This window comes from Petromyzon marinus, chromosome 4, assembly GCF_048934315.1.
Source record: "Petromyzon marinus isolate PM22_M1 ecotype Great Lakes invasive population chromosome 4, UKy_Petmar_22M1.pri1.0, whole genome shotgun sequence".
NCBI lineage: Eukaryota > Metazoa > Chordata > Hyperoartia > Petromyzontiformes > Petromyzontidae > Petromyzon > Petromyzon marinus.
This window is the reverse complement of record NC_133670.1, coordinates 20,712,432-20,718,429: the sequence shown is the minus strand read 5'-3', so window position 1 is coordinate 20,718,429 and position 5,998 is coordinate 20,712,432. Positions and strand designations below refer to the sequence as shown.

General features: G+C 52.0%; 1 long non-coding RNA gene across 1 annotated transcript; it reads right to left on the bottom strand.

The window, feature by feature from the left end:
* Nucleotides 1-2,399: 2,399 nt before the first annotated feature.
* Nucleotides 2,400-5,513, bottom strand: LOC142910300 (uncharacterized). The gene is made up of 2 exons (XR_012932832.1): nt 4,097-5,513; nt 2,400-3,642 (listed from the first exon to the last, which is right to left on the bottom strand). It is a non-coding gene; the product is annotated as an uncharacterized LOC142910300 (long non-coding RNA).
* Nucleotides 5,514-5,998: the final 485 nt, after the last annotated feature.

Below are 5,998 nucleotides of genomic sequence, written 5' to 3'. Positions count from 1 at the left end.
TTTGATCTTTACCCGTGTGTCGATAGTTCAATGTTAATGCGACATTTTTTTTATTACTGTGTAGGTGTTATCTTGGTGTGGCCTTGGGACTGTTTTTGGTGTTGCTTTTCTGCCTTGCCAAAGCTTGATAAAACAAACTTATATAAGTGGATGCATATATTATTATTTATTTATATTTCGCGAATTGCGTACCTTTTTCTCTATGTTGCACTCTTTTCGTTTGTTGTTGTATTGTTTGCTGTTGTAACTTGCTGACCCGTCCATACTGGACATCTGTGAAAAAGAGCTTCATAGCTCATCGGATTCCTCCCTCTAAATAAAGATTGTGATTCTGAATTGACACGTGAATTGACACCTGCTTTAAATTGACCAGGTGGCTCAGCGCTGGAGTGAGCGCCTCACAGTCGGAAGATTCAAAACTAAAATTTTGTGGGGAATCAACAGCGGTGTTCTATGGATAGACGAACCCCCGACGTAGAGACGTGGAATTTTCACCACCGGCTCAGGGCTGCAAAACTAGGAGCTGAGTACCGCCACAATGCTCACTTGAGCTGGAAGTCACTTTGACTTTGCAAAAGGAGCTCAAGGAATTCAGATAATCGTCACTGGTGTTGGCCGTGACCAGGAATCGAGCCCGGGTCGCCAGGTTCGAAGCGTGGCACGTTAACCGCTGCACCACCGCTCCTCACTGTGCTGCGAGACAGACAGAGAAGCACAGACGAGTACGTGCGCTTGGGTAGGACACGTTTCTCGAAGGGATGATGGCCCGTGGTCGAGAGACTCACGACGGAGTTGCAGCCAAAGGAGGAAAAACAACGCCTGAGAGTGCACACACACCGCTGAGAATGGAGCGGTGAGAGCAGGCTTGTGTGTGTGGATGCATTCACTTTTGTCCGCACCGCACGTAGCCAACCGTGCTAATCGGAGGTGCGGAGAAAGAGCACCATCTGCCAAGAGCAGCATTTGATTGTTGCACCGAAATACTGGGAGATAGCGACGGTTTGGAGAGGCCTTCGTCCAGCGGTGGATAGATCACGGCTGATCGATGGCGATGACGAAAGGACGGTGAGTGTGTTTTTTTTATTTAAAGCAAACGGACGGAGCTCGATATTGGAACACAGGAGGGAGGTTCTTCCAGATCATGGGAGCACCTTAAACAGGAGCGACCGAACACGCACGTGTGCATGTATGTCGAACTTCTTTCACACCGTACGTGGGAAATGGACCAATGACACCGCGGGGCGAGAAAAATAACATTTCCTTGCAAATGGCTCCTTATTGTCATTCCGGGAAACTCGACGCACGGTATCTGAGGTGTGGCAAAAAAAAACAACAAAAAAATTGTAACGGTGTAATAAATCAGCGCGCGGTGTCTTCTGATGCATCATTTTCATTTACATTAAAGGGACATTACTGTCAACAAATGTACGGCGGCAAGTCGCACCACTACATTATGTCGGGCAATGTTGTTTCGGGGCAAGAGAAATGAGGTGGAAGGTATTCACTCGCTGGGCAAGAGGGGCGGAAGGAAGTTTGAAACGCGGCGGCGCGGCTGGGAGAACGAGGCAGCAACCCAGCCTTGAGAAAGTAATTTACGCAGAGCGATTCGCCGAGGCCCCGTGAGTCGAAGGACTCTTGACATTTTCTCTCTGCGCTGGAAATTGGGAGTAAATTGAGCGGGTTTGATGTAATTTATCACCAGTCGGCCACATTTAGCGTGATGTGACGCACGCGTCCCTTCCCGGCCGCAGTTAATTCGGGGGCCTGTCAGTTTTCATGTGAGCCGTGGCAGAAATGAATTGTTCCCTTCATTACTTGTAACAGCAGGACTTTTTTTTTGTGGCCACCACAAGCCTCTGTCGCCCGGCAGGGGATCCTGGGACACGTTGTCAGGAGAATCTCCCGTGCGTGCGTGTGTGCGTGTGTGTCGGTGGCTTTTTTTCTCTCTCTCTCTTTCTCCAGGTAACATCATCAGCTCGCACAAAATAAAACTTGTTCGAGGTGGCCGCGTGAATATTTTGTATTTTTTCCCCTACGCGGTCGCGTAAAATGTGGCGCGCTATGGGGGGGGGGGGGGGTAGGGATAGGGGGTGCGGGGAGGGGGGAGAGTGGGGGAGGAGGAAGAGGGGGGAGACCCCCCCCCCCCGGAGCGAGCGGAATGAGACGCAGTCGTAAAATGTGCAATGCCCTGGTGCGCGCTTTTAATTTCAGCTGGGAAATAAGCGGGCCCCGTTTGTCGTTTTGCTGTGAATGGACACGGACAGGCGGTGCCGCACGGAACGGAGAAGTGGAAATATTAAGTGGACGGAAGCGATGTGAGATTGTTAATAACGGAGCCGGCGCTGGGTGTCAGTTCATTACACGAGCTCATTTGACTGATTGGAATGAGAACGCCTCTCTACATTTAAGGTTCTTTATTTTAAACCGGTTTGATTACCTTTCTCCATAATTGAAAGAAATAAAAAAACAACTAAAAGTTCTTCTATTCCGAATCATTTCTTAAACGTTTCATTTCACCACCCCCCACCCCCTCCCGATATTTATAAATGTGCATTTTATGCATTCGTGACCTTGCTTGTGAACATCGTCCCACGTCCCTTCGGGTCCGCCTCTCCTAGATTGAGGCAGCAGCAGCAGCATAAGCAATCAGCAGTTTCCTGAATTATGTGATGACAACGAGCACTGCTGCTGCTGCTGATGATGATGCTGCTGCTGATGCTGTTGCTGATGCTAATGATGCTGATGCCGAGACACCTGCACGCAGCAGCAGCGCGAGCGATCAGCAGTTACCCGTGATGACATCGCGCGCTGCTGCTGCTGATGCTGCCGCTGATGCTGCCGCTGCTGCTGCTGATGATGATAAGAAACCTGCACGGAGCAGCAGTAGCAGCGTGATGCTCCAGTGCAACGTGGGCGGGAGAGAGAACCTCCCGCGCCGATTGAAGCCAGGTTGACGACGGACCCCGGCGCTTTTGGAATCCCTCCTGGAGTGCGTAACGGCGCCGCTTTAACGATGCATTTCAAATATGAAATTCTATATTTGACGCACAACGCGTGTCATTAATAGACGCCGCACACATGCCGCGTTATCGCGAACAACTCTATTTGTACTCTACGTGGTGAAATCAGCACTTTTAAGAGAAACGGAATGAGACCATCTTGTTTTTACAAGTTCACACCGTATAACATTACCACACTCTGCACACTGTTGGCTCAACGTTATCAGCAAAGCGGTGCACGGTAGTTGGCATGGGACCTGGTGCAAGAAGTCAATATCCAATTCCACCCCCCTCCCCCTCTCCTTGATAGCCCGGTGCCTGAGAATTGACAATCAAACATGGGCGCCGGCGCAGTTGCACCTCCTGCACACTCGACAGCTACGCCGCTGATTGGCAGCCGCATTTTAGCAGTCCAGGGAAGTGCAGCAAATTGAGATGCCATTGCAGGGAGGTGCAGGCTGCGGCGAGTTGGGGGAAGGGTGAGCCGAGCTGGTGAGGAACAGGAGGAGGAGAGGCGAGGGGGTGATAGGGGGGGGGGGCAGCTTTAGAGGGCCATTCCTTGCAGATGGTGGCATCGGAAGATGACGGCGCACGCTGGGAGGCTGCCGAGCGGCGCAGATGGAGCGAGAATGCAGCGTCAAACCTTCACGGAAACAAACCCACCAGCGTCAAACCTTCACGGAAACAAACCCACCAGCGTCAAACCTTCACGGAAACAAACCCACCAGCGTCAAACCTTCACGGAAACAAACCCACCAGCGTCAAACCTTCACGGAAACAAACCCACCAGCGTCAAACCTTCACGGAAACAAACCCACCAGCGTCAAACCTTCACGGAAACAAACCCACCAGCGTCAAACCTTCACGGAAACAAACCCACCAGCGTCAAACCTTCACGGAAACAAACCCACCAGCGTCAAACCTTCACGGAAACAAACCCACCAGCGTCAAACCTTCACGGAAACAAACCCACCAGCGTCAAACCTTCACGGAAACAAACCCACCAGCGTCAAACCTTCACGGAAACAAACCCACCAGCGTCAAACCTTCACGGAAACAAACCCACCAGCGTCAAACCTTCACGGAAACAAACCCACCGAGTCAATAGCGCGGCGCTCGCGAGGGAGGCCGCCGTGTCGCGCCACAGCCGCGTTTCCAGCTCGCTCGGAGGAGGCCCACTTGCTTCCTCCAATCGTCACTCAGCCATCCCTCCCTACCTCCCTCCCCTCTCTCTCCGTCGCCTCTGCCCTCCTTTTTCTCACTCCTTTCTTAGCGTGAACTTGCAACATTTAACTGAGAGAGACTATTCGTGTGAACGGGACACCTCCCTGTATATACTCAGAAATAGGATTCTCAATGTAGTCGATTACGTTGGTGAATAAAAAAAACGTAATTTTCTCCTTTAAAAAAGTGTATGCCTTATTGGGTTGGGCCGGATGGCTCGGTGGTTACAGCGCTGATCTAGCGTCGCTGAGATGGGGCGTTCCAATCCAGGCAGCCACCTGTGATTAAACCGGGTTCTCAAGTTCGTTGATGATATCTTGATTTGAAGCTTTCGTGACAAGCAGGAATCCATACTCTTTGGGTTCTTTCGGTAAAAAAAAATGTCTGGTCACCTGCTCCACCCCTCCCCTACCACATTTATCCACGTGACTTTACCGAAAGAGCCAGAGTTAGTTGATGATCTCATCGCGGCCACCGACAGACCGCACAAACGCAAACCATCGCTGTGAAATGTAGTTATGCGCTCACTTAGGATACATTCCAGCTCTGATAATTCACGAACACCTCGGAAGACTGGCATGCGACAAACAAATGCTCTCGATTGCAGGGTGGCTAGGAAAGTGCTGCCTCCCCTGCCGTGTGTATTTCGAAGGGATCTCGAAGATGCCTCTATGATATCCACTTCCGTAGGCCGTTCTCGAACAGGGAAGTTGGGGGGAGGGGAGTCGAACTTACTCCGCGTTCTAGGGATCCGACACGGATGCTATGGTCTCTTGATCCGATGCCGCAGAGTGCAATCGAGACACGACAAAATATACATTTCAACAGAAAAAGAACCCATTCTTCAGCTGTTGCCTTGGGCAGAAAAATGCTACTCGCGTTGCCACTCACGGGAGGGAGCACCGTCTTTAGGCCAATTCAGAGCGTGAAGAACTTCGTGGAGCAGCTGTCGCGGTGTGACGAGGGGGGAGGGGCATTTTGCGGCATCCCACGCAGCCCCCCCCCCCCCCCGCCGTGAGTCGTCACTCTTCAGAGTTCCTCTTGCGTACTCAGAAGATCGGTGGTGGTGGTTGTCTTTTTGGTTCTTCATATCGCTCGATATCCCCGAGTTGATTAAAAGTGCCCGCTGCCCCCCTCCCCTCCACGTTTCAGCAAAAAGTATATTTAGAAGCGTGGTGTCTTTTTTGTTTGTAGATTTTTTTTTTGTGGAACGCGATAGCCTCGTCAATAAGCGCTCGCGGTGCTGCAGCAACTCCGTCTCGCGTAAAAACTAAAACAAAATTCCGCGGCGATTTTTACGCTTCGACCCCCCCCCCTTCTACACCCCCCCTTGCCCCATCCGCCAGCTCCTCGCAGCGTGTCCACAACGCGAGCCGTCTCCTCTCTCCCATTATCATCTCCCATTTCCGGCCCATTAATTATTTAGGGTGGAATAGGAAGGGGGGAGGGGGGGTCCTGATTGCACGCGCGCTCCAGCCGTTAACCCGCTCTGCGCCTCGCTGCGCGCGAACAGTCGTAGGGAAGGCGCTTCGCGAGGAGGGGGGGGGGGCACGTTAACCGCTCTCCGCTCCGCTCTGCTCGGCCCGGGCAAGTGGACAGCTCGACCGTGCTGTTGAAGGAGGGCCCAGCGTGGCCGCGACGTGCACCTAGCCTGGCACAAAGTCTTGCGGTGACGTCGCCGACAACTTAGCGGCGAACGTCCGACTGCAGTTTGTTGGGACGAATAGGGCTCCTGAAGATGTTTGATGACTGAATTGCTGAACAAAAAATGATCG